Here is a 16,059-nt window from a genome sequence, read left to right on the forward strand (position 1 = left end):
TCAAATTTCTGCCCTGCTAGAGCTGCCCCGGTCAACTGTAAGTGTAGTTATTGTGAAGTGGAAATGTCTAGGAGCAACAACGGCTCAGTGCAAAATGGTAGGCCACACAAGCTCACAGAATGGGACCGCCGAGTGTATAGTGTGTAAAAATTGTTCCAACACTCACTACCAAGTTCCAGACTGCCTCTGGAAGAAACGCCAGCTCAAGAACTGTTTGTCGGGAGCTTCATGAAATGGGTTTCCATGGTCAAGCAGCTGCACACAAGCCTAAGATCACCATGTGCAATGCCAAGCGTCATCTGGAGTGTTGGCCCCATTGGACTCAGTGACTTATTCCATTGATGAGGGCTTCACCAATCTTGGAATGTATTCAATCAACTGTAAAGTTTGGTGGAGAAGGAATAATGGTCTGGGGATGTTTTTAGGCTGTTCCATAGGGAAATCTTAATGTATTCAATCACGTTCTAGGCTGTTATAGCAGCAAAGGGGAGACCAACTCCATATTAATACCCATTATTTAGAAATGAGATGTTCGACGAGCTGGGTTCCACATACTTTTGTTCATGTCGTGTATATTGGATTTTCTCTCACGACAGCTTTTTCCCAAAATATTTTAGAATGGCAAGACTGATTACATGACCAGCATTGTCCAGATAAAAGCAAGCTCTGACCAGACTGAGCCCACGTAAAGCGTGTGGGCCTGGTGGCATTCCAGCCTGGCTACTAAAAGAGCATGCAGAAGATCTAGCCCTTGTCATCACACACATTGTTAACACCTCCTTCTGGCCGGGGACTGTTTCTGCTTCCTGGAAGATTGCCAATGTGTGTCCCCATACCTAAAGTGTCAAACCCATGTACAACGAGTGACCGGAGGCCCATCTCTCTAACGTCATGCCTTGGAAAAATGCAGGAGAGCTTCATAAAAAAAAACAAGTCATGCCAACAGTTTTATCTGAGTGCACAAATCAGTATGCTTACCTACCAAAGTCCAGCACAACTACTGCCCTTGTGAAAGCCACACACTCCTGGCTGACAGCTACAGACTCCAAAAAAACAACAATGGTGAGGGTGTTACTTGCTAATATGTCCAAAGCCTTTGATCAAGCAAAGCTCCTGCAACATCTGTCTGACATTGAACTGTCCAAGGTTACTAGCCTGGCTCCACAGCCACACCACAGGAAGAAGGCATAGGGTGATGGCAAATGGCACTTTTAGCTCCGGGTCAGAGGTCACCTCTGGTGTGCCACAAGGGGGCGTGGTCTCGCCATATCTGTTCCTCCATCACATGTCCATCTGAGAAAAGTTGTCTTCAGTGACACATTAAGTGACACATTAACCAGCTTCAAAAATGACTTTTCCATGGGCTTGGAGGCAAAGCAGCTGGAAGAGTCGGTCGCATCCAACAACATGCTCCTGAATTGGAAAAAGTCTGTGGAAATTGGGATGTGTTTTTCTAGAGACCATCCACAACCTGCACCACTAATCCTAGGACGACAGGAAGTACCAGTGGTAACAACAACTAAGTATGTTGGTTTTCATCTAGACTCTAACCTCGGTGGTGACCCACATGTGGAGCAGTCAGTGAGGAAGGCCTCAAAACATTTGACTGTTCTTTGCCAGAAATGGCCTACCCACTGAAGATCTGGTCACAGTCCACAGTCTACACTGGTCCAGCCTTGTCTGGAATACAGTGGAGTGCTGTTAGTTGGATGCAGTAAAAAGCAGCAGGCCCAACTAGACAGGGTGCAGAGGAGGGCCTTGAGGATCATCTCCAGAGAAGCAGTCCAACCACAGCTCCCCTCACTACAGTGCAGGCGAGAGCAGGCTGCAGTTCAACTGGTGAAGGACATGCATACACTTGACCATCCACTGAATGGCCTGCTCCCTCCAAAAAGAGGTAACTGCACCACAAGGCTCCTGAGAAACAGCCACACATTGTCCTGTATAACTGCCTGTACGAACCGCCTGCGAAACGTCACTCTACACACTGTTATCAGACTGTATAATAACTGTAGCTCTTAAATGGTTCTCCAAATAGTAAAAAAACAAAAAGAAAACACATTTTAATATTTAAATTTCAAATTGTTCAATATTCTATTTATGTCACGTTTTATGTGTTATGTATTTTAAATTAGTGTTTTGCTATTATTAGTCAAGTAAATTCTGCATTTCTACAGTTTCATCTGTGAGCAAGAATAAAAATCAAACTCAAACTCAATATCTGTGTTCTGATTGAAGGATTTCAAAAAATTGCCTACTTGGTGGCGCTGCCGATCAAAATTCCCTAGACAAAAAAAACAAGCTAATTTTCAATGGAAAAATGTTGCATCAAAGACGTATTTTCATTGCCTCCAAAGATTGCTAGTGTATCATAGCCTTTAAAGTGACAGAATGACAGAACGGTCATAAACTATCTTCTAAGTCATGCTTAATGACAACCGTATACAATGTGTTGTAGCATCATACTGATTCCTGTACTTCCTGCAAATTCACTGTGTTGAAAGGAAATTATCTACAATATCCCTGACCTTTTAGGACCAATAACACAAAACATTTGGCAAGGGACAGAAGCAACACAGGGAAAATATGTAGGGTTGGAGGGCATAAGTCGAAATATGCGAGCCCAGACAACAGCTACTTTGTTACAGTACAACAATTAAGTCTCACAAAGCTGTCTAGTGATAATCATACTTAGCAGTCACAAGTTACACTAACAAATGGTCCCCCTGATAATCATAGTTTTGGGTTGGCATAGCACTTCATTTGACCAACTAAATCAAGTTGGCGCAATAGTTCGTACATTGAGGCCAAGTGGTCTTGAGGGAAAGTGATAACCAGGCCTGGGTTCACATACTATTTGAAATATTTCAGATTATTGAGCGTTTGGTTTAGACTTCGCGGAGTTCCAGATGGACAGGGTTTGAACCTTTGGGAACTTTTCTGTTATTTCCATGTCAACAGGTAAGCACCATCAAGCACAGCTAATGTATATGAAATCATTTAGCATATTAATATACATTGAGTGTACAAACATTAGGAACACCCTCCTAATATTGAGTTGCACCCCTTTTTGTCCTCAGAACAGCCTCAATTTGTTGGGTCAAGGTGTCGAAAAGTATTCCACAGATAGGACAACAATCAGTCGTATATTGCACAAATCTGGCCTTTATGGAAGAGTGGCAAGAAGAAAGCCATTTCTTAAAGATATCCATAAAAAGTGTCGTTTAAAGTTTGCCACAAGCCACCTGGGAGACACACCAAACATGTGGAAGAAGGTGCTCTGGTCAGATGAAACCAAAATTGAACTTTTTGGCAACAATGCAAAACGTTATGTTTGGCGTAAAAGCAACACAGCTCATCTCCCTGAACACACCATACCCACTGTCAAACATGGTGGTGGCAGCATCATGGTTTGGGCCTGCTTTTCTTCAGCAGGGACAGGGAAGATGGTTAAAATTGATGGGAAGATGGATGGAGCCAAATACAGGACCATTCTGGAAGAAAACCTGATGGAGTCTGCAAAAGACCTGAGACTGGGACAGAGATTTGTCTTCCAACAAGACAATGATCCAAAACATAAAGCAAAATCTACAATGGAATGGTTCAAAAATAAACATATCCAGGTGTTAGAATGGCCAAGTCAAAGTCCAGACCTGAATCCAATCGAGAATCTGTGGAAAGAACTGAAAACTGCTGTTCACAAATGCTCTCCATCCAACCTCACTGAGCTCGAGCTGTTTCGAAAGGAGGAATGGGAAAAATGTTCAGTCTCTCGATGTGCAAAACTGATAGAGACATACCCCAAGTGACTTACAGCTGTAATTGCAGCAAAAGGTGGCGCTACAAAGTATTAACTTAAGGGGGGCTGAATAATTTTGCACGCCCAATTCTTCAGTTTTTGATTTGTTAAAAATGTTTGAAATATCCAATAAATGTCGTTCCACTTCATGATTGTGTCCCACTTGTTGTTGATTCTTCACAAAAAAATACAGTTTTATATCTTTATGTTTGAAGCCTGAAATGTGGCAAAAGGTCACAAAGTTCAAGGGGGCCGAATACTTTCGCAAGGCACTGTATATGTGCCCTTTGTCTTTGTCGGTGATTGTTCCCATGTTCGTTGGTGGTGTGACTACCTATGCGTTGGTGCCGCTGTTATGCTGCGTGCTTTATATATTGTGTATTACGGGTATCGTCCCATGTTGTTCAACGAGGTTTACCCTCGCCCTTTTGTTTGGGTACAGGCCTGTTGTTTTGTATATGTGTTTGTTTTGGGTGTATTAAAAACCCCTATTGTGTATACCTGCGCCTGTCTCCAAGTCCTTTATACCAGCGTGAGAGGATGTGCTTTGGGCAGTGGCCCATTCTTGATACACATGGGAAACCCAACATCGTTGCAGTTCTTGAAACACTCAAACCGGTGTGCCTGGCACCTACTACCATATCCTGTTCAAAGGCACTTAAATATTTTGTCTTGCCCATTCATCCTCCAAATGGCACACATACACAATCCATGTCTCAATTGTCTCAAGGCTTGAAAACCATTCTTTAACCTGTCTCCTCTAATTCATCTACACTGATTGAAGTTGATTTAACAAGTGACATATAAGGGATCATAGCTTACACCTGGATTCACATTGTCAGTCTGTCATGGAAAGAGCAGGTTTTCTTAATATTGTGTACTCAGTGTATATCCACATCTTTTCAGAGACGAGAAGGTACAATTTTACAAAGCAAAAGGGTTTTGTACATTCAGTGTATGTCACACCCTGACCTTAGCTTTTATGTCTCTATTTTGGTTTGGTCAGGGTGTGATTTGGGTGGGCATTCTATGTTCTTTATTCTATGTTTTTGTATTTCTTTGTTTTTGCCGGGAATGGTTCTCAATCAGGGACAGCTGTCTATCGTTGTCTCTGAATGGGAAACATTTACTTAGGATAGCTTTTTTCCACATGGTTTTTGTGGGAAGTAAATTTCTGTTTAGTTTTTTGCACCTTTCAGGACTGTTTCGGTTATTCTCTTTGTTAGTTTTGTTAGTGTTCAGTTTTAATAATGAAAGCATATGAATATAATCCTACTGATTATTTCATTTCTTTTGACGATTTTAGCTGGTGGCGTTGGCTGTTCGTCTGCATAAAATCTAAGCTTGCATCTTCTCCATTATCATCAAATGAATAGTATCACGCATTCACCAGCAGAGGTCAATGCATTCATTTATATCACAAATCGAAACAACTGTTTCTCATTATTGATCCCACTGTGAGTGTTAAATTCCACACCAGATTGCCGTGATTTAGACACTGCTCTATTAAAGGGAAACGCATACCTGAAAAACACAAAATCCCATGTCTTAAGAATACTGTCATATCGGCCTGACATATACACGTATAGGTCTTAAATATATACATGACATATCGGCCTGAAATATATACCTGTCAGGCATAACATATAAACCTGTTATATAGGCCAAAAAAGAAACGTCCTCTCACTGTCAACTGCGTTTATTTTCAGCAAACTTGTCAATATTTGTATGAACATATCAAGATTCAACAACTGAGACATAAACTGAACAAGTTCCACAGACAAGTGACTAACAGAAATTTAATAATTTGTCCCTGAACAAAAGGGGGGTCAAAATCAAAAGTAACAGTCAGTATCTGGTGTGGCCACCAGCTGCATTAAGTACTGCAGTGCATCTACTCCTCATGGACTGCACCAGATTTGCCAGTTCTTGCTGTGAGATGTTACCCCACACTTCCACCATGGCACCTGCAAGTTCCAGACATTTCTGGAGGGAATGGCCCTCACCCTCCAATCCAACAGGTCCCAGACATTCTCAATGGGATTGAGATCCGGGCTCTTCGCTGGCCATGGCAGAACACTGACATTCCTGTCTTTCAGGAAATCACGCACAGATTCAGCAGTATGGCTGGTGGCATTGTCATGCTGGATGGTCATGTCAGGATGGGCCTGCAGGAAGGGTCCAACATGAGGGAGGAGGATGTCTTCCCTGTAATGCACAGCGTTGAGATTGCCTGCAATGACAACAAGCTCAGTCCGATGATGCTGTGACACACCGCCCTCAGACCATGACGGACCCTCCACCTCCAAATCGATCCCGCTCCAGAGTACAGGCCTTGGTGTAATGCTCATTCCATTCGATGATAAACGCAAATCTGACCATGACCCCTGGTGAGACACAACTGCGACTTGTCAGTGAAGAGCACTTTTTGCCAATCCTGTCTGGTCCAGCGAAGGTGGGTTTGTGCCCGTAGGTGACATTGTTGCCGGTGATGTCTGGTGAGGACCTGCCTTACAACAGGCCTACAAGCCCTCAGTCCAGCCTCTCTCAGCCTATTGCGGACAGTCTGAGCACTGATGGAGGGATTGTGCATTCCTGGTGTAACTCGGGCAGTTGTTGTTTCCATCCTGTACCTGTCCTGCTGGTGTGATGTTCGAATGTACCGATCCTGTGCAGGTGTTGTTACACGTGGTCTGCAACTGCCAGGACGATCAGTTGTCCGCCCTGTCTCCCTGTAGTGCTGTCTTAGACTTCTAAATATACAAAGACATAAATATGTTTGTCCAACCACCAACAAAGTATTTTCGCAAAACACGTCTGTGTTATTGAATTTATTGGTAAAAAACTATCTAAAGACTAGGCCTACTCTCAGTGTATTATTATATGCCCTCAAAACCCTGCTCAAAGACTTTAAATGAAGAATATTGAGTTGAGTATGCCAGTTCTTCATATAACCCTGACCTTACTCATGGCTTATATCAGTCTGCTGGGGGATTTGAAGTTGAATGTCGGATGACACGTCAATATATCAGTCACAAGCCATTGGCACAGACGTCAATTCAACAACCAACATGAATTCATTATTATTATCTGTGTTGGTGTTGTGTGACTATGGCACATCAGAGTAATCCATGGACAGACACTGATTAAAGGGATGTCTCACCTAAATTAGAAAATGACATGGCCCTACCCTGTAAGCAGTCAATTGACAAGGTATGACACCGATCCATGCTTTGGTTTTGTTTCCCTGGCATCTGTTTCAAATGTTAACTTTTAACATTTGTTGCACAAATCCAATGCAAGTCAATTATATAAGTATATGAACAACTTAGTGTAAAGTTCTACAAAGTCGAAAAGGGTAATATGTAAACTTTTTAAGTACTTGAAAGTAACAGTGCTTCTGCAACAGAGTCGGAAACTGTGGCCATTTCAACACAGTAAGCAGAAACTGCCATGTACATGAAGTATGTGAAGAGCGTTTGTTTCACCGGGGAGGGAACTTTCCAGAACCTGGCGTCCACACCCACTAGACAGACATGTTGACAAATGAGCACAGTAGGCCCCTCTCAAGTCTCCTTGAATATCGGGTTACTGTCTACTTAGTCTTAGGGCCTCGGCCAGTATCTTAAATCTGCTGCTTTCCAATACGAAAGCACTTCAGGTGATTTAAATAGTAATAATTTAAACGGAGCTGGAGCCATGACCTGGCGTTAGCAATAAAAAACGGAGAAATACTGTCGTAACCGCCGCTATCACCTGATTGCTTTTTAACCGTCATTAGTCTTGAGGGACAGGTTTCTCAAAGCGCCGTCAGTGTGAAGTTACCTCACCAATGGGAAAACATGGAAATGAGAAAGGAATTAGAGATAGAGAGAGAAGTAGGGATAAATCAATGGGTGGGAGGCTCGTTATGAAGCAGATCATTGCAGACAGTGTTGGTAATTAGCGTGGAATGGTAATTTAGCTCCAGATTGTGCTAGGAACCAACTGGGTTGGAAGGTTGAACCAGTCTGAGCTAATTAAAATGCGGGAGACAGAGGATGGAGAAGGAAAGGGAGGTTGCACAAAAGTGTGCTCAGTCATGCCAGAGAATTAATATATTGACAAGATGCTCATGTCTCATCCCTAATAATGGGAGTCGTTGGCCCAAAGGCAGGATGGCAGGTGACAAGCTTAGGTCCAAAATAAGCCCATTCCTGTCTGGTCATGCTTTTACCCCCCATAGGGCTAGCATAGTGATTACCATAATAGGCACTGATTAAAAGTATAGCGGCATTATTAACCATTTTATTAGTCTTTATTCAGTTTTTTCTTATTCATATGTGATCACAATAAACAAATCATGTTCAAAAGAAGACACTAAATAAAGGCCTAACAAATGGCTAATAATACAAAATAGATGCCCAATATATAGGTCATTGTGAAGTGTCACAATGCTGTTTGATGATACAGTAACAGAGGCCCTATAGCTGGAAAGACCAGGACCAACAAAATCCACAAATACTGTTATAGGGTATAGGTTCATAAAGTGATTAGGGTTGCAAAATCCCCCATGCTTTTCCAGAAATCCTGGTTGAAGGATTCACGGATTTCCTCCTTATTCCCCCGTAATTCAAGGAATTTTACAACCAGACTTTCTGGAAAACAGGAGCATATTGGGAAACTAGTTGGGAATTTTGCAACCCTAATTCCAACTGACTGGACAGCTCAAACAAGAGGGCTATATGGACCACACCTTCTCCAATGGCAGCAATAAGGATACTACAGATTAATAACCAGAAAGAATATGACCAAGTAATAATCTCATCATGACACATGGGCCTTAGAGTAACTTTTGGTGCAACAGCCTACCTAATTAAACTGTCACTGGCTAGTATATGCACAAGGTTACACAGGGAGTGGTACGTAAATACCTACAGTAGTTAATGTGAAGTAATGCAGAAACTTCGGAGCCACTCTACTTGAAGGGGGTATAGGCCTACTAGGGCATTCATGACACCTTTTTCTACCAAATTATGACAAAAAAATACATTTTAAATACCTTGTCGTGTCTTTGGCTATGCCAGATTATGTGATATGACTTGCTATTCTATAAAATAATAATTTATCCATAATTAATATCACCTGATTGAGCGAATCATGTAAATGTAATTAACTAGAGTCGGGCACCACTAAATAATATTTATAGAGCTGTTATCTTCCGAATAAACTCTTAAAGACCTAGTAAATTTTTACATCCATAGCAGTCAACATTAATCTTCATCTTACTTCAGTCTCATCTGAAAGTTTTAAATTCTTGGTTATCTGCAAGAACCCTGGCTAACAATTTGAATCAGCAATACAAAATTGGGTTTAATCACTTATTTACTAAATACCGAACTAATCACACATAATTAAATCATAACTTGATTACAAATTACGTCATAAAGGAAAACGTCCCTAGTGGGCGGAACAGATATGACAGCTTGTTACAAAGGAAAAGGGTCTGGGTTGAGTGAAAGAGCGGGAAGACAGGAACAAAGGCGAAGCTGTGCTATCGTAAATACAGTATATTATGCATTCTAAATTCATTCTAAAGGAAAATGCAAAAAATATTTACTCTGAGCTGCGCTTCAGTAGGTTGGTGGTAGATGGAAGGCTGTGTTGTCCTTTGATGAATGTCTCAGGTTGTCAATTAGATACGTTGTAGTAACATTGTGGGTGATAGACGGGATACTCTGTCTGTTCCTTCGTAACCTGCGTTTGTAGCTCCGGGCGCTAACACAACAGCTAGGAGGTATCACTTCTGTAGTGAATAAGAGTTCAAAGTTCATACCATTCGCAACCAAAGCTCATGATGATGTTGGCTTCATTCTGAACCATTCTGACATAGGACCGTCACCCTCATATCCTCAAAACAGAGAGTTATGTTGAGGTCAAGGGCTTATATAGGGAGGGAGAAGAGGGCGTGTTTGAAAAGTTTTATAGCCCATTTCCCTTCACAGAGGCGGGCCACTGAGTGAGCAGCCCTAACTTATGAAAACTCACATTTTAGAAGATAAAATCACATTTCATCCCATCACAAATAATTTCATATTCAAACATTTAAATTGAACAACAATTCCATGTGAATCCGATAACTCTGATGTGTAGACTTTCCACTGTAGAGTTTGTCATCTTATCATTGATGAGAATGTCTCAGATGACAACCGAACTGACATTCATTAAGTACCACCGCATATGTTCAATTTTTCGGATTACCAGAATAATTTCCCCCCACATTCTGATGTTCCCAGAATCTCTAAGTTAACCAAGTTTTTTTAAATGTAACCTCAGTAGGTTAGAAAGAGGAAAAAGGGAGGGAAGAGGTATTTATGACTGTCATAAACCTATCCCCCAGGCCAACGTCATGACAACCTCAACAATGATTTAAGATTCATTAAACAGTTGCTGTTGAGATTAATTTACCACATGCTACTCTCTCCAACCTTGCAGTGCCCTTGTGGGCTACCTCACTTGTGCAATCTATCTTGTTGGGGGCGTGACACTTTGAGTTTACAATGGCCAGCCCCAAGTCGTTTTATTTTTTTCTTCTTCTTCATGCTATTTGCCCCATGACTCATGCATGCTTTGTTGACTATGAACTTGCTTGTTAACCCGACAGTGTGGCAGACAATGTTTGGTCCCACACTTGCAACTCTGACTCTCTATTGGTTACACAGTCTTTTGGCCTCGCATCTCATTCTAAAACAAATCAAATCAAATTTTATTTGTCACATACACATGGTTAGCAGATGTTAATGCGAGTGTAGCGAAATGCTTGTGCTTCCAGTTCCGACAATGCAGTAATAACCAACAAGTAATCTAACTAACAATTCCAAAACTAATTTCTTATACACAGTGTAAGGGGATAAAGAATATGTACATAAAGATATGAATGAGTGATGGTGCAGAGCAGCATAGGCAAGATACAGTAGATGGTATCGAGTACAGTATATACATATGAGATGAGTATGGAAACAAAGTGGCATAGTTAAAGTGGCTAGTGATACATGTATTACATAAGGATGCAGTAGATGATAGTAGAGTACAGTAGAGTACAGTATATACGTATACATATGAGATGAATAATGTAGGGTATGTAAACATTATATTAGGTAGCATTGTTTAAAGTGGCTAGTGATATATTTTACATCCTTTCCCATCAATTCCCATTATTGAAGTGGCTGGAGTTGAGTCAGTGTGTTGGCAGCAGCCACTCAATGTTAGTGGTTGCTGTTTAACAGTCTGATGGCCTTGAGATAGAAGCTGTTTTTCAGACTCTCGGTCCCAGCTTTGATGCACCTGTACTGACCTCGCCTTCTGGATGATAGCGGGGTGAACAGGCAGTGGCTCGGGTGGGTGTTGTCCTTGATGATCTTTGTGGCCTTCCTGTAACATCGGGTGGTGTAGGTGTCCTGGAGGGCAGGTATTTTGCCCCCGGTGATACGTTGTGCAGACCTCACTACCCTCTGGAGAGCCTTACGGTTGTGGGTGGAGCAGTTGCCGTACCAGGCGGTGATACAGCCCGCCAGGATGCTCTCGATTGTGCATCTGTAGAAGTTTGAAGTTTCTAACCACCTTTTGTCAGCTTTATATTTATGTTACCTGATGAAATTGCTGTACAATATGATCTTATTACCTTCTGATGCACATTTAAACATATACACTGCATAGCTCTCCCTGTCCTCTGCCATGCCCTGATTGTATTAATGCTGATGATATCTGGAAATGTGCATGTACACCCTGGCCCATCTACTGTTGCTAGCCCCCATTCTTACTTGTGCTTGGATTTCTGCTCTCTTAAAAGCCTGGGTTTTCTGAAAGTTAAAACTAGAAGCTTATTACCAAAAATGTATCAATTGAAAGTGTTGGTTCACATCTCCAATCCAGATATGTTGGTCATTCCTGAGATGTGGTTAAGAAAGAGTGTTTTGAACACTAATGTTAACCTTTCTGGTTCTAACCTTTTTTAGCTAGACAGATCTTCCAAAGGTGGTGAACTGGCAATATTTACCAAGGAACAACTTCAGTGCTCAGTGCAAGTCTTTCCCCAAACAATTTGATTGGCTGGTTTTAAGCATTAAGCTTTCAAATAGCTCTTTGTTCACTGTTGCTGGGTGTTATTATCCACCATAAGCACCGGTCTGTACCTTACCTGCCCTAAGCTTTCTCCTGGCCCCTTACACTAATTCTGAATTTGTCCTGCTAGGTGACCTAAACTCCCTGAATAAGTTCTAAAGCAATGAGACTCCCTAAATCTTTCTCAGGTTATTACCAATCCCACAAGGTATGACTCCAAACACCCAGAAAAGGTTACTCTCCTTGATGTTATCCTCACAAATAATCATGATAGGTATCAGTCCGGTGTTTTCTGTAATGAACTTAGTGATCCCTGTTTTACAGCCTGTGTTTGTAATGGCTGCTCAGTTAAACGACCTGTCCTGTTAAAAAACTGCCTTCCTTCATGACCTGGCCTCTGTAAATCTCTATGGAATCAGCTTGATCCCCTCTGTTGAAGACCCTTGGACCTTTTGTTTTTATATTTTCAGTGACTGAGACAGCAGATAAAGAACATTTGAATTAAAGAGGTTCAACCTCTGGTTAGACCGTGATCTGACAGTTACTCCACCTCAAAAATTACATTTGGCAAAAGGCTCGGCACAAGCACACTCAGGCTGACTGGCTCTCTTTCACGCAAATTAGAAATAAGTGCAGACAGGCTATAGGGAAGATTAAAGTTAGTTACTTTAAGCAGGGTCTAACCCCAAGAAGTTCTGTAAAATGAGAATAAACCCTCCTCCTTACAGCTGCCCATGTCCTTTAAAGTTGACGATGTGGTTGTTACTGCCAAGGAGCGCATGGCTGAGCTCTTTAATCACCACTTCATTATGTCAGGATTCCTATTTGACTCAGCCATTCTTCCTTGCCCTTCCAACATTTCATCATCTCCCAGCCCTTCTAATGCGACTAGCATCGATGCTCCTCCCCCTTTATCCCCTTCCGCAATACAAAGTTTCTCACTGCAGGCGGTCACTGAGTCTGAGATGTTAAAGGAGCTTCTAAAAGATCCATTCTTCTTTAAGGTTGCAGCCCCTATAATCGCTAAGCCTATCTCTAACCTTTTCAGCCTGTCTCTCCTCTCTGGGGAGGTTCCCATTGCTTGGAAAGCAGCCAAGGTGTGTTCTTTATTTAAAGGGGGAGATCAATCTGATCCTAACTGTTATAGGCCAATTTCTATTTTACCCTGTTTATCAAAAGTGTTGGAAAAACTTGCCAATAATCAACTGACTGGCTTTCTTGATGTCTATAGATGTCACACCCTAATCTGTTTCACCTGTCCTTGTGCTTGTCACCACCCCCCTCCAGGTGTCGCCAATCTTCCCCATTATCCCCTGTGTATTTATACCTGTGTTTTCTGTCTGTCGGTTGCCAGTTCGTCTTGTTTTGTTCAAGCCGACCAGCGTTTTGTCTCAGCTCCTGTTTTTCCCTAATCTCTCTCTTTCTCATCCTTCTCTTTTTTGACCTCTGCCTGTCCTGACCCCGTACCTGCCCGCCTGACCACTGCTTGTCTCTGTCCATGATTCTGACTGCCGCCCTGTACCTTGGCCTCTGCTCTGGATTATCGATCCCTGCTTGCCTTGACCTGTCGTTTGCCTGGTTACAATAAACATTGTTACTCCACACAGTCTGCACTTGGGTCTTACCTTGATTCCTGATAATAGTATTCTCTCTGGTATGCAATCTGGTTTCCGCTCAGGTTATGGATGTGTCACTGCAATCTTAAAGGTCCTAAATGATGTCACCATTGCCCTTGATTCTAAGCAATGTTGTGCAGCTATTTTTATTGACTTGGCCAAAGCTTTTGATGCGGTAGAGCATGACATGTTTCTAAAGAGTATTGGTGTCTCTGAGGGGTATTTGGCCTGGTTTGCTAACTACCGCAAGTGCAGTGTATAAAGTCAGAACATCTGCGGTCTCAGTCACTGCCTGTCACAAAGGGAGTACACCAAGGCTCGATCCTAGGCCCCACGCTCTTCTCAGTTTACATCAACAACATAGCTCAGGCAGTAGGTGTCTCTCTCATCCATTTATAGGCAGATGATACAATTTTATACTCAGCTGGCCCCTCCCCAGATTTTGAGTTAAACACTACAACAAAGCTTTCCTAGTGTCCAACAAGCTTTCTCTGCCCTTAACCCTGTTCGGAACACTTCCAAAACAAAGGTAATGTGGTTAGGTAAGAAGAATGCCCCTCTCCTCACCAGTGTGATTACTACCTCAGAGGGTTTAGAGCTTGAGGTAGTCACCTCATAAAAGTACTTTAGAGTATGGCTAGATGTCACTGCCTTTGGTTCCTTCCCCAGGCGTCATTGTTTCTTGTTCCTGTCGTGTTTCTTGTTTTGTATTATGTTTCATTTATTTATTAAAACACTCACTCCCTGAACTTGCTTCCCGACTCTCAGCGCACATCGTTACATTGGCAGGTGAGGGTGCTCTCGAGCAGCTAGATGGGCTTTACCATTCAGCCATCAGATTTTCCACCAATGCTCCTTATAGGACACATCATTGCACTCTATACTCCTCTGTAAACTGTCCATCTCTGTATACGGGACGCAATACCCACTGGTTGATGCTTATACAGTGCCTTGCGAAAGTATTCGGCCCCCTTGAACTTTGCGACCTTTTGCCACATTTCAGGCTTCAAACATAAAGATATAAAAATTTATTTTTTTGTGAAGAATCAACAACAAGTGGGACACAATCATGAAGTGGAACGACATTTATTGGATATTTCAAACTATTTTAACAAATCAAAAACTGAAAAATTGGGCGTGCAAAATTATTCAGCCCCCTTAAGTTAATACTTTGTAGCGCCACCTTTTGCTGCGATTACAGCTGTAAGTCGCTTGGGGTATGTCTCTATCAGTTTTGCACATCGAGAGACTGAAATTTTTTCCCATTCCTCCTTGCAAAACAGCTCGAGCTCAGTGAGGTTGGATGGAGAGCATTTGTGAATAGCAGTTTTCAGTTCTTTCCACAGATTCTCGATTGGATTCAGGTCTGGACTTTGACTTGGCCATTCTAACACCTGGATATGTTTATTTTTGAACCATTCCATTGTAGATTTTGCTTTATGTTTTGGATCATTGTCTTGTTGGAAGACAAATATCCGTCCCAGTCTCAGGTCTTTTGCAGACTCCATCAGGTTTTCTTCCAGAATGGTCCTGTATTTGGCTCCATCCATCTTCCCATCAATTTTAACCATCTTCCCTGTCCCTGCTGAAGAAAAGCAGGCCCAAACCATGATGCTGCCACCACCATGTTTGACAGTGGGTATGGTGTGTTCAGGGTGATGAGCTGTGTTGCTTTTACGCCAAACATAACGTTTTGCATTGTTGCCAAAAAGGTCAATTTTGGTTTCATCTGACCAGAGCACCTTCTTCCACATGTTTGGTGTGTCTCCCAGGTGGCTTGTGGCAAACTTTAAACAACACTTTTTATGGATATCTTTAAGAAATGGCTTTCTTCTTGCCACTCTTCCATAAAGGCCAGATTTGTGCAATATACGACTGATTGTTGTCCTATGGACAGAGTCTCCCACCTCAGCTGTAGATCTCTGCAGTTCATCCAGAGTGATCATGGGCCTCTTGGCTGCATCTCTGATCAGTCTTCTCCTTGTATGAGCTGAAAGTTTAGAGGGACGGCCAGGTCTTGGTAGATTTGCAGTGGTCTGATACTCCTTCCATTTCAGTATTATCGCTTGCACAGTGCTCCTTGGGATGTTTAAAGCTTGGGAAATCTTTTTGTATCCAAATCCGGCTTTAAACTTCTTCACAACAGTATTTCGGACCTGCCTGGTGTGTTCCTTGTTCTTCATGATGCTCTCTGCGCTTTTAACGGACCTCTGAGACTATCACAGTGCAGGTACATTTATATGGAGACTTGATTATACACAGGTGGATTGTATTTATCATCATTAGTCATATAGGTCAACATTGGATCATTCAGAGATCCTCACTGATCTTCTGGAGAGAGTTTTCTGCACTGAAAGTAAAGGGGCTGAATAATTTTGCACGCCCAATTCTTCAGTTTTTGATTTGTTAAAAAAGTTTTAAATATCCAATAAATGTCGTTCCACTTCATGATTGTGTCCCACTTGTTGTTGATTCTTCACAAAAAAACACAGTTTTATATCTTTATGTTTGAAGCCTGAAATGTGGCAAAAGGTCGCAAAGTTC

This window comes from Oncorhynchus masou, chromosome 27 (genome assembly GCF_036934945.1).
Source record: "Oncorhynchus masou masou isolate Uvic2021 chromosome 27, UVic_Omas_1.1, whole genome shotgun sequence".
Lineage (NCBI taxonomy): Eukaryota > Metazoa > Chordata > Actinopteri > Salmoniformes > Salmonidae > Oncorhynchus > Oncorhynchus masou.